We start from the raw sequence: 22093 nt of genomic DNA on the forward strand, positions 1-22093 counted from the left end.
ATTTTTTATGGCTGAATATTATCACGCTATATGAGTAGACCTTGTTCTGTTTATCCATCCATTAGTGGATACTTGGGTTTTTTCCAGCTCTTGGTTGCTGTGGACATGGGGGCACAAGGCTGTGTTCGAGTCCCTGCTTTCATTTCTTTTGGACACACACGTATAAGTGGAATTACTGAATTCATACAGTGGGTTCTACTGACCTTTGGAGAAACTGCGAGACTGTTTCCTAAAGTGGCCGCACGATTTTATACCCCACCACCGAGGCATCGGGGTTCCCACTTCCCCACATTCTCACCAACACGTGGTTTCCTGCTGCTATTGCTGTTGTCTTCATAGTCACGCTATGGGGTGATGCGGGATCTCACTGTGCTTTTGATTATGGTTCCCTGATGACGAATGCTGTTGGGCACCTTTGCAGAGCTGTAAATCAGTAACAGCTACCTGTTCAGCTTCCTCTGGGACTCGGTGATGGCGGCACATGACACTGGGGATGTGAATGGACTTGGTAATGCTCAATGCAAGTTATTACTAAGATGATGCTTCCACACAAGGCACTGATGTGTGACTTTTACTCGGAGGTTTGGGGCATCCGGCCGGTAAGAGATGGCAGACGTCTTGTTCCTGTGGGCCAGTCCTAGCCACTCCCATGACTTCAGCCATTGAGGGGTAAATTCTTGTAACAGCCTTGCACACATGTTTCCAGTCACTGAGGGGGGCTGTCGCCTGAATGTTACCCCCTCCTTTCTGCTGTGTGGAATGCAATTGGGTCTAAAAAAGATTTTGACCTTCTTTTCCAGGCATATATGTGTGTGGATTTGACCTCATGGTTTTATTTATTTTTTTTAAAGATTTACTTGTATATTTTAGAAAGAGAAAGAGAGAGGAATTGAGAGAGCACAGCGGAGGGGAGGGGCAGAAGGAGAGGGAAAGGGACAAGCAGACTCCCTGCTGAGCACGGAGCCTGACACAGGGCTCAAAACCCTGAGATCATGACCTGAGCCAAAATCAAGAGTCAGATGCTTTAACCTACTGAGCCACCCAGGCACCCCTGACCTTGTGGTGTTAAATGATCTTAAACCACCATTAGCAATCTGACACTCTGACCATGTGACCTGAAAATTATTTTATATTCTGGCTTTGAGGTCATACAAACAGTAGTGACTCAAATTTCACTGACCAGAGTTTATTCAGAAGCTCAGAACACTGTCAAATGCCCCTAGGCAAGTGTTTCTAGAAATCCAGACCCAAGGAATCATCTACCAGGTATCCCATGCCCCCAGAGCCCTCATGGTGCTCTGACTGAAGTAAAAATGGGGAGAACATCTCTCTCGTCCACTCTGAATACCTGGGGACCCAAGCAGGGCTGTGAGTACTGTGACCTCACAGAGCCCGTGGAGAGAACTGTCCCGAGGACTTCAGTCCATGCCACAGGCTGCAGACCTCAGTCTGTGGGTCAGGAGGAGCAGACCCCAAGCTGTCTGCCTACACCTCATCTGGCTCCTCACCCTTACGCCCATTCTGCTGTGCCAGGTATGGCTCCCGCCTCACTTCCACCCTGCACTGACCTGTCAGGGATACTACACAGTGCAGTACCAAAGCCAAAGTCATGGGCTTTGGAGTCAACACAACGGGGGTTTCAGTGACAACAGCACTAATTACACATGGCATCCTTAGCCATAGGGCTTCCCCTCATAAGCTTCCACTTCCCCAGACACTAACCAGGGATAAGGAGACCTTCTTTCAGAGTCGTTACGAGAATTAAGGGGTTTAGGGGAGCAGCTGGTGAGGGGCACGGCTCGATCGATGTCAACTTACCTTTTTTTATATTTTTTTTCTTGCAGTTGTTTCATGCCTAAATCTGACCAATTCTCATCCCTTTCACCATGAATATCTCAGACTAAGTCTCCACCACCTCTTGCCACATTGTTCTAAGAGCCTGCTTACGTTTGCTCCTGCTTCCCCACCGTGAACTTGCACAGAGCAGAAGGAAGGCGCCTTTCCAAATGTGAGTTGGATTATGCGTACTTAAAACTCCCAACACATCAGGATAAAGCCAACCTGCTCTCCACAGCCCCTGCCTCTCCCTACCACAGCTCTTCATCCTCCTCCTACCCTCCCCACCCTCTGCCCAGCCTCTGTGGCCACCTCGCTTTTCCCAGGCACACTACAACCTGTCCTGCCTCGTGGCCTTTTCCTTGGTATTCCTGCCACTGGGACGGATGTCCCTATCACTTCAGTGTCTGTTCAGATGTACCACTGTGTCCTTCCTAGTTCACCTTATCTACCCTAGATGCCCCTTCCCCAGTGGCACTCCCTAGTCCCTTGCCCTGCTTTAATTTCTTCACTGTCTTTGCTATGATCTGAAGGTCTGTCTCCCCCTGACAAAAGCTTGTGTTGAAATTCTAATGTCCACTGTGATGGTATCAGAAAGTGGGACCTTTGAGAGGTGCTTGGTCATCAGGACGGCGGAGCCCTCATGAACAGAACTAGTGTTCTTATGAAAGAGGCCCCCAAGTCCCTTGCATTTCCTGCCCTGTGAGGACACAGCAAGAAGTCAAGAATCTCCAACCAAGGAGAGGGCCTTGGCCCGAACCCTACCACGCAGGCACCGTACTCTTGGACTTCCGGCCTCTAGAACGCCAAGAAATAAATCTCTGTGGTCCCTTTGCCAACCAGTCTGTGGCCTTTTATTATGGTAGCTAGAACAGACTAAGAAAGTACTGATCACTACATGAAATTATACTAGTTGTGCATTTATTTAATGCATGATATTTATTTTGTGCAAAATTAATATCATGCATATTCATTTTATGCAATTTTAATTTAATGCATAAAATAATACCTTCCTAACAGTTCCTATCTCTTTACTGTGCTTTATTCGTCTGAATAGCACTTACACCCGGGTGGTGTAACTCATTTATGTATTTTGCCTACTGTAGTCTGTCTGTCTCATTAGAATATAAGCTCCCTAAGGGCAGGAATCTTGACAGTGCCTGGCAGTGCCAGGTATGGAGTCGGCCTGCAGTAAATATATGTTGAATATATGTTCATATAATATAAATATAATATAAATATATGTTGAATCAGTGAATAAGTCTGTCTCCTTTCTGAAACACAAGTTGCCTCTCCGGATCCAGTGAAGAAGGAAGGCTCCGTACCCCTCTCCGCATCCCACCTCTCACTGTGTGGGAGGCATGTCTAGTTTGGAAGGCCTCCCTAGTCTCTGGGCACCAGCAATGCAGATTTATTTCAAGTCGACACAAGCCATGATGGAGCAGCTGGTGAGAAAATTCAGGGCTTGTTCACTGCTCTGGGTTCATGGTCATCAGACACGGGCCGGCCATGTGGCCATGCAGTTTCCCTGAGGGGCCTCTGAGGGGACAGCAGCCCAGGCTGGCATCCCTATCCTGGCATCAAGAGAGCAGACTGCCATGAGAAGGGAGGAGCCTTGACAAAGTGGCCGGGTACCTCTCCGGGTTCAAGACCAGAGTGTCCAGGGCTCCCCCTCCGCCCTGCGGCTGCTCATGGACTTGCGCTAGGCTCTCGTCTTTGAGTGTGCCCAGGACTGTGGCCTTAACTCCTGGCCCCATTCAGCCCCTTCATCTTCTGCATTCTGAGCTCCTGACACAACACACTCTCAGCCAGCATAACTCACACAAATCGCTACTTTTGCATGTCTGTGTGTGTGGTAAAATGTACCTAAGGTTTATCATGGGAGCCATTTTAAGTGTACAGTTGAGTGGCATTAAGTACATTGGAGAACTTGGCCCTTCAGCCTCCTCTGGCTCAGGCAATAACGTCGTCTTTGTTGACACAAGCCTGACTTCCCCTGGGTGTCCTTCTTCCGCCCTGGTCACTCTTCAGTCTTCTTTGTAAGCATCTCATAACCTGACCCTCACACGTTAGCGTTTCCCAGGGCTTAGCCTCCTGCTCTGGTCCTCACATGCTCATAGGTGATTACATGCGTTCTCACTGGTATTACCAAAATTAATATAAAAAAATTACTGGTATGACGATCATAATTTGGTGACCCCCAAATTTAGATCTGCAACCCACAGCGGTCCTCTGAGTTCCAGACGCACATACACAACCACCTCCTGAAAATGTCCCCTGGGATATCTCATGGGCATCTCATTGTTAATAAAGTTGACACTCAATCCTCGATTTTTCCCCTCAAATCTTCACACTCCTCCATCTCTATAAATGGTACCACTATCCACATAACTGTTTAAGTAAGGACAGGAGGACACCTCCTTAATTATAATCTCTCTCTGCCTCCAATTCAATCCATTACCAAGTCCTGCTGGTTTCGTTTCTCCCTCCAAAGTATTTCTTGACTCCATCCACCTCTCTTTCATTTGCTTCCTAATATGTGATTCATCCCAAGCCCGGCTTTCACCTGGAGGGTATCCTCGCTGGGTGTTCTTGCTCCCGGTCCTCCACATCTACAGTCTATTATCTCTGCAGAAATTAGGTCAGGGGGCATGTCTCCTCCCTAAAACCTTTAATAGCTTCTCATTATTCCTCAAATGAAACACAAATGTCTCATCATGACCAATAAATCCTAGACGATCTGGGCCTTGCCTAATGTTCCCAGCTCATCCTGTGGCTGTCTCCCCCCGCCACTACACTCTAGCCACTCCGGCCTCCTTCTTCCCTTGAAGATACAGAATTCTCTACTTCATGGCCTTTGATTATACTCAGCCCTTTCCCCAGAAATACATACACTCACCCACTTTTCCCCTGGCTGCCTCCTCCTCCTCCTTCAGAACTCATTTACATGTTATGGCTTTAGAGAGGTTTCCCTGACCATCCTAATTAGCTACATTTTCTACCTCTGCATTCTGGTAATTTCTTTCTTAGCATGTATTATAATTTATGCTCAGTTGATCATTTGAAAATACTTTTTACACCTTCTTTGTGTCAGACACTAAGGTAGGCCCAGGGGATGTAGCTGTAAACAAAATCAGATACAGCCCATACTCTAATAGAGCTTTTACTGGAGTAAAGGAAACATATATAAATTTCTTTTTAAAAAATCACAACTGTGAGTGTATAATACAAAGTGGCATGAGTACTACAAAGAAATTTCTCTCTTTTAAAATTTTATTTTTATCTATTTATTTGTTTGAAAGAGAGAGAGAGAGAGACAAAGAGCATGCATGAGCAGGGGGGAGGGGCAGAGGGAGAAGCGGGCTCCCCACTGAGCAGGGAGCTCGATGCAGGACTCAATCCCAGGACCCTGGGATCATGACCTGAGCCAAGGGCAGACGCTTAGCCAACTGAGCCACCCAGGTGCCCAGAAAGCTCTATTTCAGAATATAATTAAGAAGCCAGCCCTGGACTAAAATGTGGGATCCTCCAGCTGGCATCTGAGGGACTAGCAGGGGTTAACCAGGCAAAGGGAGGAGAGGAGCTTTCCAGACAGAAGGAAAAACTGATGCAAAGATCTTTCAGCAAGGCAGAGCAAAATTCTAGGATGGTCAGGGCAGCGGTGGCAGAGAATGAAGCAGAGAGGTGCGTGATGTCAGGAAGCTAGCCAGGAAACACCATGTCCGGGCCTCGTAGGCCAAACTAAGGAACATGGTTTAATCCCGCGAGGAAAAGCGAGCTGTTCAAGGTCGTAAGTAGGAGGTGGGTTAGAGGTCAGGACTCACATGATGGCATCTGCTTCTGCGCAAGATCACTCTAACCACAGTACTTGGGGAGGTCACGGAAGAGCAGAGAGGCCAGTAGGGAACTTCGGGGCTAGCCTGAGGAGCCATGATGACAGCAGGCTCAGGGGCTGGCAGATATGGGGAGAAGCGGACACACTGGGAGGAGATTCAGAAATCAAATCGATAGGAATTTATGGTGGATTTGATAGACATAATGAAGGAGAAGAAGTCTCAAGGAAAACTCGATTTCTGACTTAGTGGACTGCAGGATCACTCACTGAAACAGAGAACACCAAAAATGAAAAACAGAAAATTAGACATGAACTGGGCAGGGGCTCCCAGAGGGAAGGGAGCATGAGTTGGTCCTAACCTGTTGAGTCTGAGATATCTCTGGGAAATGGAAATGGAAATATGGTAAGATTGAGAGAAGCAGGGGTATCACATGCTTGGGTCAAGAGCCAGCAAAGGATGTGAGCAGAAGCTCTAACTTAAAGACTCACTGATGTGTAGACAAAGAACTGGATATTCGTGTCTCCCCAAAATTCATATACTGAAATCCTAAATCCCAATACAGCCTTTGGGAGGTGATTAGCTCATAGCGCGGAGCCCTCGTGAATAGGAATAGTGGCCTTATATTCAAGGTGAACTCCATTGTTTTGAGTCTGGGGAACTGAGAAGGTGAGGTTTATCTTTGTAAGAGTCTGTGGGAGGAGAAAGTTTTGGGTGCAGATCACTACCTCGATTCCAATCTGTTAAGCTGGAGGTGCCTAAGTCCTAGGGTAAGGTGTTCCAAAGAGAGTCAGTTCTAGAGGTAGGAAATGTTGAGCCATCAGCACAGGGGTGATACTTAAATAGATGATATTTAAAGCCAATGGGATTAGATGAGGTCACCTTGAGTGTAAGGGTTAAAAAAAGAAAAGGTCTGAGTATGAGGCCCTGGGACATCTCCAGGTTTAGAGGGCAAGAAGATGGGAGAGGCCAGAGAAGGAGACTGAGAAGAAGGGACCAGCGAGGAAAAAGGAGAGCCGAAAGAAAGGGGTTGCCCCAGAAGCCAAAAGAAGAAAACACTTCAAGGTGGAGAGATGTAACCACCAAATTAAATGAAGCTGAGAGGGGAACCTGGGTGCCTCAGTCGGTTAAGCATCTGTCTTCAGCTCAGATCATAATCTCAGGGTCATTAGACCAAGCCCCACATTGTGGGGAGGGGGCGGTCTCTGCTCAGCAGGGAACCTGCTTCTCCCTCTGCCTCTGCCTGTCACTCTCCCTCCTTGTTCTCTCTCTCTCTCTCTTTCTAATGAATAAATAAATAATCTTTTAAAAACAATAAATGCAGCTGATAGGTCCAGTTAGATGACAACCAAAGAATATGGCCACTGGACATAGTGCGGACATAGTGTGGACATCACCGTGGACACAGTGTAGACATCACTGTGGACATAGTGTGGACATCACTGTTGACCTTGAGAAGATTCGTTTGCACAGTACCCCACAGAGGAGAAAAATGGGAACCAGTGGGTATAGACAACTTTTCTAGGAATTTCACTGTAAACCAAAGAAGATAATGGAGTGATAGCTGGAAAGGAGAGTGCGGCCCAAAACAGACTTGAAGGTTTTTTAAATGGAAGCAGTGCCAACATAAATGAACATGGATGGGAATGGTCAGCAAGATAGAGAAACAAAATGAATACAGTGAGTACAAATGAGTAATTCAGGACCAAGGGATGAGAACTGCTATAGTATTGTTCTTGAGTAGGACAGGGGAAGGGAGCAAATCCTCAGGTGGGAGGGCTGGTGTGCGGCTGGCAGAGACCCATAACGTGGGAAATAAGACAGCAATGTGGGTTGGCAGGTCCGTATGTGGGTGGAAGCTTTTGCAAATTCTCTGCCAAGGGTGTTCATTTTCTCAGTGAAATGCGAAAAAAGAGCATCCGTGGTGAGTAAAGAGAGGGACGGGGAGAAGGGGGACAGAGAAGAGAGAAGGAAACACAAAACGGTCATCTGAGAGAGGGAAGGGCAAATGGACCAGGAGGTACAGGGTAACTGCTAGGCAATGTCAGGGCTCCACGAAGTTTAGTGATCAAATATTTATCGTGACTTTGAAGATTAGGAGTTTTAAATCACTGCTCTTGAAGGTGGGGCAGATTCAGATGATGCCAATGTCTAGGCTGTACTTGCAGACGTGGGTGATTGAGATGGAATAAAAGAGGATATTCGGTATTGTGGTTTTGCTTACTGGTTCATCTGCTGGGCAGGGAATAAGCCCCTTCTTTACCATTGTGTGCAGTGCCTGCTTCACTGAGCACCTGTCACAAAGTAGGTGCTCAGCAAACATTTGATAAAATACAAATATTTTACAAAGAACAAAAATATTATAAAATACAAATATTTTACAAAGAACAAAACATTGCACATATTACATTCTGCTCTCTCCTCCTCCCTGCCCTCTGTTCTTCATTTTCTCAAGCTACTAGGGAGCTCAATACCACATTTAAAACCAATCTGCATCTCTGGGTGATAACAGCAATTTCCTCAGAGAAGCCCAAGGACCTAGCTTAGGTGTAAAGTTAGGAAAGAGGCTATTTATTCACACCAGTCACTTCTTTTATGGTAACACAAAACTTTTTATAGGACATTTCTGATTAAAGTATATTCACAACGATCCTCCCCTCTCATCTTCAGAATGACCCCGAAAGGCAGGTGCAGGGATGGCATCATCCCCACTTCACAGGCAAGGGGTGGAGGAAGTACTTTTCCTGGTCACACCACCAGGTGAAGGCAGAGCAGGAGTTAAATCTGCCCACCTCCCACCCTGGGCTGCACTGGCTGTTTACCTTGGAAGCTCGCAGGACTTTGCTGCCTCTTAGGACCCCACTGCCCTTTGAATTTCTGATCTCTCTCTAGTATCTGCTCCCATAATCTCTTTTTCTCCTCTTTCCAGCCTCCCTCCCAGGGATATGGCTCAGGCTTGGGAATGGGGTTTGGGAAATCAGACCTCAGGGACGCAGCCGAAGACAAATTGGCAGGACATGTGCCCATATGACATTCAGCAGCTCCAAACCCAGTCAGTCACTTCTCAGGTTCTCTACAAGAGGTGGATCTCCTGGGCTTGCACCCTTGGTCACCTTGCCCCAGCACCCCACCCCTCCGAAGGGTGTGGGTAAATGCTGACATCGCTTCCTTTCCTGGAATCCCACTCTAAATACTGCTTCCCACTTACTGTACGAGCTCTGTGTGGGGGCGCGGGATTAAATACCACGCATATTACAACTTTTATTCTTTTACACTGAAAACACGGCAAAAATGGCACTTGCCCCATTTTTTACACATGAGGAAGCTGACGCATGAGAAGGTTATAACTTGCGAATGTCAACCAGCGAGTAACTGGCAGGTCTGAGACTGGACCCCATGTCTAGACCCAAAGTCGTTGCTTTAACAGCTGTTATACCATCTCTCAATCCCTTGCTGAAGAGCAAGACACCAAAAAACTTCCGTCAAAATTTTCATATTAGCTGAGGGAAATTGGAAGGGGAGGTGAACTATGAGAGACTATGGACCCTGAAAAACAACCTGAGGGTTTTGAAGGGGTGGGGCGTGGATGTTGGGGGAACCAGGTGGTGGGTATTGGGGAGGGCACGTATTGCATGGAGCACTGGGTGTGGTACAAAAACAATGAATACTGTTACACTGAAAAGGAAAAAAAAAAAGTTAGTAATCCCATCCAAAAAAAAAATATTTTTTTCATGTTAATTATTGTTTCCTCCCCTCCCCTTCCTGCAGAGCCAGTTTTCTCTTAGGTGAGGCAGGCAGGTGATGTCTCAAGCCAGCCTTGACAGGGGAACAGATCTACATATGAATGGTGGGTCCTGCCTGGAGATAGACCAAAGAAGGGCTAATTCCTGCCATTGGGGGTAGAAGGAAGAAAGGGAGAGAGGAGGGAAGTTAGGGACCACACCTACAGTCCAGGACCCCAGTAAGGGAGGTAGAAAACACTGGCAGGGATGGACACTCCCACAGTCCCTTTCTCCAATGAGTTCCCCATCACTGTACTTCCCCAAATTACCCACTGGAGTGATATTTATGGCTCGCCATCCCAACCAAGATCTTAGTGGTGACCATTATGACAAAGTATTCCACTTTCTCTAATTGGTTTTGTCCTGGCATCATGGCCACCTGCAGGATTCTTTCCAAAAGATGCCACCATTCCAAAACTGAACTGTCAAAGACCAGAGTCTTGAGAGAATAAGGAAGGAGAGGTAAGTCTCACAGGCTTACCTGGAGACTCCCTGCTGGGTCCATGAGGCAGTTCTAAGCTCTCCCCTGGCACAAAGGTAGGGAGCAAAAAGGCTACTGAAATCACATTTTGCTCACTATCCCTCAAGATATACATTTCTATGGGCGGTGGGGGGGGGGGTGGAGATCACATCATCTTTAGAGCAAACACATAAATTTGATTCCTTTTCCTATGAAACTTAAGCCACATGACCTCAAATTGCATTTTATTTTCCAGAATTTTCTATATTTCTGAAGATTTCTGCAATAACCCTGCATTACATGTATAATGGGGATGGGTATTAAACTTTCATTTGTTTTTTCAGGGACAAGCTGGAAATAAGATGCCCGAGAAGGTAATGAAGTGGCTGGTGTGCAATAAGAAAGATGTGGGCTTTTGCAGAAATGCCTCTCCCAGGTTGGAATCCTTCTCACTGGTGTGTCTAAAAGTCGTAAGCACAGATGCTGTGGTAGCGGTTTGGATCATTAGTGGGATGTGCTGGGGGACTGCTCTATGCTCAGAGCTGGCAGGAAAGATATTGGGCTGGTCCTGGGGAGCCAGGAAGAGCAATTCCACTCATCTCAGGCTACTTAGTAAGGAAAGAATTAACCCACACGGGGAGCCAGCCTACCAAGAAGTGAATTAGTCCTTTCCTTGCCCTCAAAACTCTGCTAAGAAGTTACTTTTCCTTTCAAGGGGAGTGGTGGATTTCTAGGCATCACAAGGCAATCTCACTGTATTTAAAGAACACATATGTTCTCAAAAAGTTGTTTTCAGCAAATTAAATTTTCATATACCAAATCCTACTTTCCCATACCTTTTTTATTATCAAAATAAGTAAACTTCTTGAGAGAATACAGTCAATCCGCCCTTGGGAATATGACACAAGGTGAAAGGCAGCACACTTCTTTTTTGAAACAGGAGTGTTTTTTAATAAGCCGCTCAAAATAAGGTACATGTGATAAAGTTTCTCAAAATAAATTATAAAATATGAATGTAAGGAGACAGCAGTATCTGTCCCCTTGGCCAGCAGCTTCATGGTCCAGAGAAAACCCATAATGATAGCTGAGCTGAATAAAAGAGACTTTTATTCTCCAGTCTTTTAGTCTCTAGAACAGTCTTCTTTAAAAGAAAAAAAAGATCCAGTGTTTGAATATTCAGCTCTTATCTCTCAGCTCCAAACTTACTCTCTGTTCTATGCTTTGTGATAAGGGTGCCTGGGCTCCCAAAGCCACCTTCCCTGCTTAGCCAGCTAGATCCTCAATAGACTAGGAGACAGGGGATGCTAGAAGGACTCTGGGTGGCTGCAGGAGGAAGTAGGACCTGACCCTACTTGTCCATCTCCTGATCCTATCACTGTCTCGCCAGCAGAGCTTCTCCATTCTGGAAGTGGCAGCTTGGTTCCAATTCCAGTTTTCTCCACATTCCCAGAATGAGCCTCATTGTGCTCCCTTATTTGCAATGGCATATTGGAGCCAGCTCGCTCAAGAGAATTTCAAGAATTTTGCAAGCTAATTTTAAGCATGATTATTATTAAAAATTAAATTCCATAAACTTACTGTATTAGTCAGAGCTATATTGTTAGAGCTGTGGTAACAAGGCACTGCAAAGTGGGTGCTTTAAGCAGCAGAAGTTTCTTTTCTCACAGTCCCAGGGGCCAGAAGTCTAAGATCAAGGTGTCTTCAGTATTGGTTCTTTCTGAGGGCTGGGAGGAAGAATCTGTGTATGTCCCCTAGCTGCTGGTGGTTTGCTGGCAATCTTTGGCATTCCTTGTCTTAGAGAAGAATCACTCCAGTGTCTGCCTTTATGTTCATGTGGTATTCTCCCTGTGGTCATGTATGTCTCCAAACCTCCCCTTAGAAGGACACTAGTCATACTGGATTACAGTTCATCCTACTGACCTCATTTTAACTTGATTACCTCTGTAGAGACCCAGTCTCTAAATAAGGTCAATTCTGAGATACTGGAGGTAAGAACTCCAAAATACATTGCTGGGGGGGGGGGGACACATAATTCAATCAGTAACATAATTAAACAAATTATAGAAATCTGGAGAACAGACAATGGTTGCCAGGGGCTACAGAAGGGGAATGACAGTGTGACTATGAAGGGGCAACAAGAGGGAGTTTCTTTGCGATGATGGGCGAGTTTCATATCTAGATTGTGGTGGTGGTGGTTATACAAATCTCTATAGGTGATAAAATGTCATAAAATTATATACAAAGACATAAAAAAATTAGTAAATGCAAAAACTGGTCCAGGTCTATAATCAAATTAATCATATCACGCCAATCTATTTCCTGGGTTTAATGATGTACCAATGTCACTACTGGGGAAAGCTGGAATATGCCACAATTGGTACAGGGGTACTGTTTTTGCAATTCCTTGTAAGTCTGTAATTATTTCAAAATAAAAAAGGCATTTAAAAACAAAAACAGTTTGTTTCTCAGAATCCACAGTCTCTCATGATTTGTCTCCTCCTCCAATTTCCCCCAACTCCCTTCTCCTCTCCATCTCCCAATGTCCTCCGTGTTATTCCTTGTGCTCCACAAATAAGTGAAACCATATGACAATTGACTCTGTCTGCTTGACTTACTCCACTCAGCATAATCTTTTCCAGTCCCGTCCATGTTGATACAAAAGTTGGGTATTCATCCTTTCTGATGGAGGCATAATACTCTATAGTGTATATGGACCACATCTTCCTTATCCATTCGTCCACTGAAGGGCATCTTGGTTCTTTCCACAGTTTGGTGACCATGGCCATTGCTGCTATGAACATTGGGGTACAGATGGCTCTTCTTTTCACTACATCAGTATCTTTCAGGTAAATACCCAGTAGGGCAATTGCAGGGTCATTGGGAAGCTCTATTTTTAATTTTTTAAGGAATCTCCACACTGTTTTCCAAAGTGGCTGCACTAACTTGCATTGCCACCAACAGTGGAGGGGGGTTCCCCTTTCTTCACATCCTCACCAACACTTGTTGTTTACTGTCTTATTGATTTTGGCCATTCTAACTGGTGTAAGGTGATATTTCAATGTGGTTTTCATTTGAATCTCCCTGATAGCTAATGATGACAAACATTTTTTCATGGCTCTGTTAGACATTTGTATGTCTTCTTTGGAGAAGTGTCTGTTCATGTCTTCTGTCCATTTTTGACATGATTAACTGTTTTGTGTGTGTTGAGTTTGAGGAGTTCTTTATAGATCTTGGATAACAGCCCTTTGTCTGTAGTGTCATTTGTGAATATCTTCTGCCATTCTGTGTGTTGCCTCTTTGTTTTGTTGACTGTTTTCTTTGCTGTGCAGAAGCTTTTAATCTTGATGAAGTCCCAAAAGTTCATTTTCACTTTTGTTTCCTTTCTTTGGAGACATATCTTGAAAGAAGTTGTTGTGGCTGATGTCGAAGAGATTACTGCCTATGTTCTCCTCTAGGATTTCAATAGATTGCTGCCTCACGTTGAGGTCTTTTATCCATTTTGAGTTTATCTTTATGTACGGTGTAAGAGAATGGTAGAATTTCATTCTTCTACACATAGCTGTCCAATTTTCCCAGCACCATTTATTGAAGAGACTGTCTTTTTTCCACTATATATTTTTTCCTGCTTTGTCGAAGATTAGTTGGTCATAGAGTTGAGGGTCCACATCTGGGCTCTCTACTCTGTTCCACTGGTCTATGTGTCTGTTTTTGTGCCAGTATCATGCTGTCTTGGTGATCACAGCTTTGTAGGCTGAAATCAGGCAACGTGATGCCCCCAGTTTTGTTTTTCTTTTTCAACATTTCCTTAGCAATTCAGGGTCTCTTCTGGTTCCATACAAATACAAGTTTGTTCCAGCTCTTTGAAAAATGCTGGTGGAATTTTGATCGGGATGGTATTGAAAGTATAGATTGCTCTAGGCAGTATAGACATTTTAACAACATTTATTCTTCTGATCCATGAGCATGGAATGGTCTTCCATCTTTTTGTGTTTTCTTCAATTTCTTTCATGAGTGTTTTGTAGTTCCTTGAGTACAGATCCTTTACCTCTTTGGTTAGGTTTATTCCCAGGTATCTTATGGTTCTTGGTGCTATGGTAAATGGAATTGATTCTCTAGTTTCCCTTTCTATATTTTCATTGTTAGTGTATAAGAAAGCAACTGATTTCTGTGCATTGACTTTGTATCCTGCCACATTACTGAATTGCTGTATGAGTTCTAAGTAGTTTGGGGGTGGAGTCTTTTGGGTTTTCCATATAAAGTATCATGTCATCTGTGCAGTTTGGCAGGGCAGGGATTGGGTGAGCCTGGCGGTGGGTATTATGGAGGGCACGTATTGCATGGAGCACTGGGTGTGGTGCATAAACAATGAATTCTGGAACACTGAAAAGAAATAAAAACAACAACAACAACAGAAACAAACAAAAAAAAAAACTATTCCAATTAAACCTGGGCAGAGGACCTGCATAGACATTTCTCCAAAGAAGACATCCAGATGGCCAACATACATATGAGAAGATGCTCAACATCCCTCATCATCAGGGAAAATCACAAAGAGAAATCACCTCACACCTATCTGAATGGCTAGTGTCAACAAAACAAGAAATAACAAGTGTTGGTGAGGCTGTAGAGAAAAGGAAGCCCTTGTGCACTGTTGGTGGTCCAACTATTCTGGAAAACAGTACACAGATTCCTCAAAAAAAAAAAAAAACAACAGAAAGAAAGAATCGAAATACCCTATGACCCATTAATTCCACTATTGTGTATTTACCTAAAGAAAACAAAAACACTAAAGTTATATACACACCTACATTAATTTATTCCAGCATTATTTACATCAGCCAAGATCTGGAAGCAACCACAATGTCCACTAAAAGATGAATGGATAAAATCTATATAATATATACATTCAATGGAATAGTATTCAACCATAAAAACAGCGAGATCCTGCCACTCAAGACAACATGGAAAGACCTTGAAAGTATTATGCTGATGTGAAATAAGTCAGACAGCAAATATATGATTTCACTTACATACGAAACCTAAAAACCAAAACAAATGAAAAATAAAACAGAAACAGACCAGTAAATACAGAGATCACCAACCTGGTGATTGCCAGGGAGGGGAGAAGAGGGATGAGAAAAAAATGAGTGAAGTAGAGAAGGAGGAACAGGTTTTCCAGGTATGGAATGAATGAGCCATGGGAATAAGAGGCACGGCACAGGGAACAGAGTCAGTGATGCCATAGTCATGTTGTATGGTGACAGATGGCAGCTACACTTGTGAGCACAGCCGAACTTCCAGAGTTGTTGAATACCATCATACACCTGAAATTCATGTCACATTGTGTGTTAACTCTACTTTGATAAAAGAAAATAAGAGAATTTTTAAAAACAAAAACACTTTGAGAACCAACAAAGGTAATGGGTACCCCAAACTCATTACTTCCTAAATCTTTGCATTATGCTGTCTCCTGTGCTCTGGGGGCCCAGCCCTGCAGATCCCTACTTCCCAATTCTTAGCCTCTTCCCTCGTTGCCCCAGCCATGGAGATGGCAGCCGTTTTCCACAGTTATTACAACTCTGCGCTACCTCAATGTTCCCTTCTTGCCTTTTGTTCTCTAACACCTGCTTAAGTAAATCCTTATATTAAATTCTCTCTGTTAATTATGTTTGTTTTCCAGACTGATATAACCAGTCAACACAAATGTTCTCCAAATGATGTAAATGGTTCACACGATGGTAGAAGATAAAGCATTTTCATTTCCCAAAACTATAAAAGGCCCAGCCTACATGCCTCTTCTGATTATCCTAGGATTTTATTTTGGAAAATTGGCATTCCCAAAGGATGCTGGGAGGCAGAGTTTGCATGACCCTGAAGGTAGCACAGCAACCACTGTCTCAAGAGCCCAGACACACAAGATTATAAAGCAATCTCAGAGAATAACACTTTGTTTTAAAAATTAATAATGATTTTTTTTTCTGATTATAAAGGTCATCTATGCTGCACTGTACATTACAGAGAGTATAAATAAATACACAATCCCCACATCCAGAGAGATCACTTTTAGTATTTTTATGTGCTTTCTTCCGTAATTCTTGTGATATGTAATATAAACAATTTGTATCTGTCTATAAATACATAGCTTTTAAATATGTAAAAGCAGATTGGGTTCATTTATAGCTACTGCTACATTTTGAAGCTAATTATCAATCACTCTTCTTCCCTTTGATGAATAAATATTGGCTTTAGGTAAGGATTCTGGCAGAGAAAGCTGAGAGAACATGGCTGGGGTTTGTGGACAAAGAAGACTTCTACTTCTCATCCCATGCCCACCCCAGTCTTTGGAATGGGCTTCCTAAGGCCAACCCTTCCCCAGTTAGCTGCCCCTGGGATGATTTTGCTGCTTCGAACTCTCTGCTCTCCAGAGCAGGTGCGGAGCAAGATCTCAGAGGCACAACTGGCCCCAGCTCCCACGTACACACTTTCCACCTGTCCAGGTCTGTCCACTGGGGAGCAGCCACTGGACTCTCACACTCCACCAAAGGAGGAATTAGGAGCAGTGCAATCTGAGAGCATTTATCTCACCAGCAAAGTAAATCATTCCTTCTCTCATGCAGAGAAGCAAATGAGAAAAAAACATGGAGAGAAAAGCTGAATGCATTTTCCTGCCAAACTTCCTTCTTAAAAACACAAGGTCCAAGGAATAGGAAAAACCTCACATGCAGTGTTTGCAGCACATTTTTTCAGGCAATGTTGTTTGGTGAGCCTATCCCTCATCAAAATGTCTTCAAAACCATGATTTTATCTTCTGGGGTTTCTTTTTCTTATTATAAAACAATATATAGTCATTGTAGAAGTTTCAGAAATCAGGCAAGCTCCAAGAAGAAAATGAGAAGCACAGTTAATCCCATGATCCAAAATAACTACTGCTAGCATCTTGGCATGAATCATTCTTCGTACTATGCTTTACTTTTTTAAGAGAATTACACAGTGTATATTGTTTTGTAACATGTTTTTCATTTAATAGACCTAAAACACCTTTACGTATTTTCCCACTTGTCTGTTGCTGTATAACAAAGCACACCAAAACCTCATGGTTTAAAATAATTTAATTTTGCTCGCAGTTTTGTGGATCAGGGCCCGACCACATTCCAGGAGATGAGAAATAGGCTCCATCCCTCCAAGGTCGTATAGCAGAAGAACATGCAGGATGGAAGATGGCCGTCTTTGGGAAATACAATATGCTGCATGTTATTAAAGATTCTTCTTCATAACAATGGCGGAATAATGTGTATTTTTTCATGTGTTCATCATTGATTTAATGAGATCATCATTGATTTAATTTTTGCAGATTTTAGAAACAGTATGATAAATACCTCCATGATGAACATTCCTGTACAAAAAACTTTATCCACACCTCTCAAATTTTTGTTAGGTTAGAGGTGGAATTACTGGGTGATAGAGTTAAAGCTGTTTGATATAACTGGCTAAATCAATTCCCAGTAAAACTCTAATTTAGATCCACTTCACTTCAAAATATTTTGCTCCCTGAAAGAAAAATAGGCCCATCAGTACTTTTCTTTAAAAATACAGCTAACTATGTTCATCTATTATTTTTCCAGGTATTTTTCAGTTGTGAAAATGACTCCCACTGAAATTTGTGCTGAAGATTAATTCAACCTATTAACAGAACCTGGGAATGAACTGCCGCTCTTCAATATTCAGTCTTCTGGTCTGGAAGTTTTGTATTCTGCTCTTCCTTTATCTTCATCAGTGGAAACTTACTCATTATTGAATCATTCCTAGAGTGTTAAACCTTTGTAATTGTTTTAGGTAGGACTGTGTTCTCTATAATATATTTAAACTGATTATCAATGTTAAAATGGGAAAGTGCTTATTCTGTATATTTGTTCATAGTCACCCGTCTTTCCAATTTATTATTAGTTCTGATGGTTTGTGGTCTGATTCTCTTAGGTTTTCTGGGTAGACAATTATATTAACTGCATGCAGCAGCATTTTTTATTTCCTTTCTGGTCACCCATCTTACTTCTGTTTCCTAATTTTTTTGTGTTGGCTAGAATATCCAGAATAGTATTAATTAATTAATATAGTGACAAGGTATTTTTATCTCATTTCTGATTTTGACTAGAATACATCTGGTGTTTTCCTTTTAATTATGATATATGCCATTGTTTAATATAAATATTCTTTATCACTTAAAGAATCCTCTATTTCTAGTTTACTATACCTGTTCCTTCATAATTGGTACAGAACTTTCCTGATATGTTTTCTAGACATTTACCGAGATGATGGAGATTTTCTCTTTGGGCTGACTGATATAATCTTCTGTTTCCTAATATTAAATGATTTTTGTATTCCCAGAATTACCCAACAGAATCACCATAAAGTGCCCTTCTTTACTTGCTGAAACTGATTTGTGAGCACTTCAGAAATTCTGCATCTACATAGAGTGAGAATGGTTAGTAACTTTCTATTTTATAATACGTCTCTCGAAGTCTGTTAGGGATATGCTTGTTTTGTAGAGTGAATGTGTAAGTTTTAATATTTTCTCTACTCTGGAATAGTTTGAATGGCAGTGGGATTATTTGCTCCTTTATTTTTTTTAAAGATTGTATTTATTTATTTGATAGAGATCACAAGTAGGCAGAGAGGCAGGCAGAGAGAGAGGAGGAAGCAGGCTCCCTGCTGAGCAGAGAGCCTGATACAGGGCTCCATCCCAGGACCCTGGGATCATGACCTGAGCCGAAGGCAGAGGCTTTAACCCACTGAGCCACCCAGGCATCCCTATTTGCTCCTTTAAAAATTAAAAGCAAAATCACCTAAAAGCAGAGCATATTTCGGGGCTCACTTCTTTTTCTTCTTGTTAATCAAATCAGATTATCTATTTTTGTGTTGTTGTTGGATCAGTCTTATTCATTTCAGGTAGGTTTTTTAACACATTAGCATAAAGTTATTTTTAATTATCATTCGAAATTATTGTATCTGCTAATACATTTCCTTTCTCGTGTGTATTTTACCTCTGCATTTTCTCTTGCCAACATCCTGTCAGCCACAAATTGTCTATTTTGTGATTTATTTACATGCATTCTTAGTTTTATCTGTCTACTAGTTTTGTTTGAAAAAAGAATTTTTAAAATATTTTTAAGTGCTGAGTTCCTTATGTCTGATTGACTGTTTTTCTAGTTTGACTAGAAAAAATAGTTGACTATTTTTCTAGTTTCTTCAGTTTATTAATTAATTAATCTTATTGTTCTTGTTTAATTTTTTAAAAAAGCATTTTTAAAGCTATGCCTATGCCTTGAATTAACAGTGTTGACTGTATCCCACAAATGTAAGGTAATGTTTTTACTTTTGAACTGTTGCACACTGAAAATGTCCTCTCTCACTTAGTAATTTTGGGGGAAGAATTTTTAAATTTCCAAGTGCTTGAAGTGTTTCTGTGATCTCCGAGATGATTTCATTATGGTAAGGAAATATGGCCTATACCATGTCTGCTTTTGTTATTTGTTGATGTTTATTCTATGATCTAATGCCATATATTTTTTATGTTGTCACCACACCCCCAGAGAACAGGAGAAGATGAGGAAAGCTCCCTCCCACCGAAGTATAAGCTCATTTAAGTCTGCCCATACTCCTCCACTCCCGTCCCCTCTTTAGTACCCGTCCTAGAAAGGAAAGCAGAAATACAGGAATAAACGTGAATGAGTAAACATCCCAAATACCTTGGGCTAAGTTATTAGGGCAGACTCACATTATTACTGTTATGAAAACAGTGCAATATACTGTGTCTCCCTCTTCTATTCTACTCCTCTGCATGGCCTCAACTCTGAGGAAATGATAAGGACAGAGAGAGCAATGGACTACTAGATCCATATGAACCCTTGAACAGAGCACCAGGGATGTGAGCATGGGGATCTTCCTTCTCTTAGCTTCCTAAGTATCCAGGATTTCCTTCCAAGCAGGAGTCCTTGGAGATGCAGTAAGAGATATATGCTTTGTATATGTTAAGAACCGTAACTTCTACCAAATTCAGAAGAAACAGGCTGGTACCACTCAAAACACTATATAGACTATGTGGATTTTATATGACATTTTTAGAGCCAAGCCATTTTCTTCCTCTTTGTGACATGTTGCTATTGTCTCACACAGACTCTTCCCTAGACCATCCTCCAAGATGGAGCTAAGTAGACCACACAGAATCTACCCTCTTTAGTGGTTAATTCGTTGACCTGTGGGTTTTCTTATGCAGGATATTCTGAAGATGGTACAGACTTCTTTCTTATAAGACAGCACATGCCCCCCCCCCAAAACCAATATCTAGAGACAAGGTGCAATGTCTCTAGCTAGGTACACTTCCAGTAAAGGTACACTTCCAGGAAAGTGCTGAGTTAAGGGAAGAAAGGACCTAGACCTCACAAGAGCTCCGAGATCTGATAGAAGGACAACCTGTTTAGTGTTTGACTGAGACCCAGCTCGAAGACATGACCCTGGAACGATGGTGCGCCATCCACCCCGCAAGGTACATAATATGCCTTAAATAATGATCACTGTGTGGGGCTCTGAGGTGCTGCTGGGTGCTGCAGAGGACTATGGCAAGAGATGCAATATATGACAGCTTTTGCCAGCCTTCTTATCATTGTTAAGCAGAAACACATTTTTGGAGGTTCTTACTTTGCCACTTTGGAAGTCAAAATTTTCTCCATCCTTTCCCCTGCTTTGTTTGATTGAGAAAATTTGAGGCTTCTACTAATGTGTTTTCTTCAGACAGAATTTACATTTGCTTCCGGCAGGAGATGTGGGGCACTACCAATCCTAGATTGCATCAACTCAAACAGGGACTGAGGTGACCCAAAGCTGGTTTCAGTGCCCGCCAGGGACAGACTAGTCCTGCTTCATGTTATTCCAATGATGTAACCACTCATGGTCTTCATCTAGATCGTGGGGTTCTAGCAGAGCCTCCCACCCCTGACAGGCGCCTAGTTCCCTAAGTCTTCCAGAAGTTCCGCTCAGCATCTTAGCCCTCAACCACGTCGACTGGATTGGTCATTCACAGGAGAAAACTGGCCAGAAGATCCAGGTTCACCTCACTGGGTTTCCCTCTTCTCAAACAACATGGCCCAATAATTCTTCATTGACTTGTGATTTCTCAGATTTTTTCAAACAGATTTTTAAAGACATATTTTGTCTAGCTTTTCTAGTAATTCTCAACAGGAGAATGGGGCTGAACTGTGAAATTCGACCCCTAGTGGAATGGGGCTGAACTGTGAAATTCGACCCCTAGTGGAAACAACACTGTGTTGGCTGTCCCAGCTGCAAGAAGTGTAAAACAAGAGAGACTATACGAAGGGTGCGCCTCCCGGCTGAGTCAGATACATTTTTTTTCTTTTGGGATTTTATTTTTTTACTTGAGAGAGAGAGAGACAGAGAGAGCACGAAATGAGGGACGGGAAGAGAGAGAGGGAGAAGCAGACTCCTTGCTGAGCGGGAAGCCAGATGCAGGACTTGATCCCAGGACACTGAGATCATGACCTGTGCCAAAGGCAGACACTTAGCTGACCGAGCTACCCGGCACCCCTGAGTCAGATACCTTAGGTGATAAGCTCTCCAACACTCCAGACCCTGTCCTCATTCTATCCTATCAGCCAGAAGTTAGTCACGTGGCTACATATGGCTTCAAAGTGAGGGCAGAAAATGCAGGCCATTCGCATGGCATACCGCCACACTAAGTAAAACCTGGGTTTTGTTTCAATGGAAAAAAAGAGAAGAAAGGATTTTGGGCATGCAACATGGTCTCTGTGACATTCCTCATATAAAACGGGAATAATATTAATACCTAACTTATAAATTGATTAAAGGACATATATAAAATGCAGGTAAATCTTTAGTACAGTGCCTGGGACATGATGAACAGCCAATAAGTGTTAGCAACAGTACTATTTACATAGTGTAGTAATCTGAATACAATAGATTATTACATAAAAAGGAACAATCTTTCAAACTACCTCTCCACTTTCCCACAGTCACCTAAAGCCTCTTAAAAACTCAGTCAGATAAACTTGGGGATAAAATCCCTATTATCGTTGCTTTGTTCCAAATAGTTATTTGCTTGATTTCTAACAGCTGATTATAGATGTAGTCCATGGTAGGTATTAAAACTCATG

This window comes from Lontra canadensis, unplaced genomic scaffold (genome assembly GCF_010015895.1).
Source record: "Lontra canadensis isolate GAN:19392208 unplaced genomic scaffold, GSC_riverotter_1.0 scaffold2, whole genome shotgun sequence".
NCBI classification, from domain to species: domain Eukaryota; kingdom Metazoa; phylum Chordata; class Mammalia; order Carnivora; family Mustelidae; genus Lontra; species Lontra canadensis.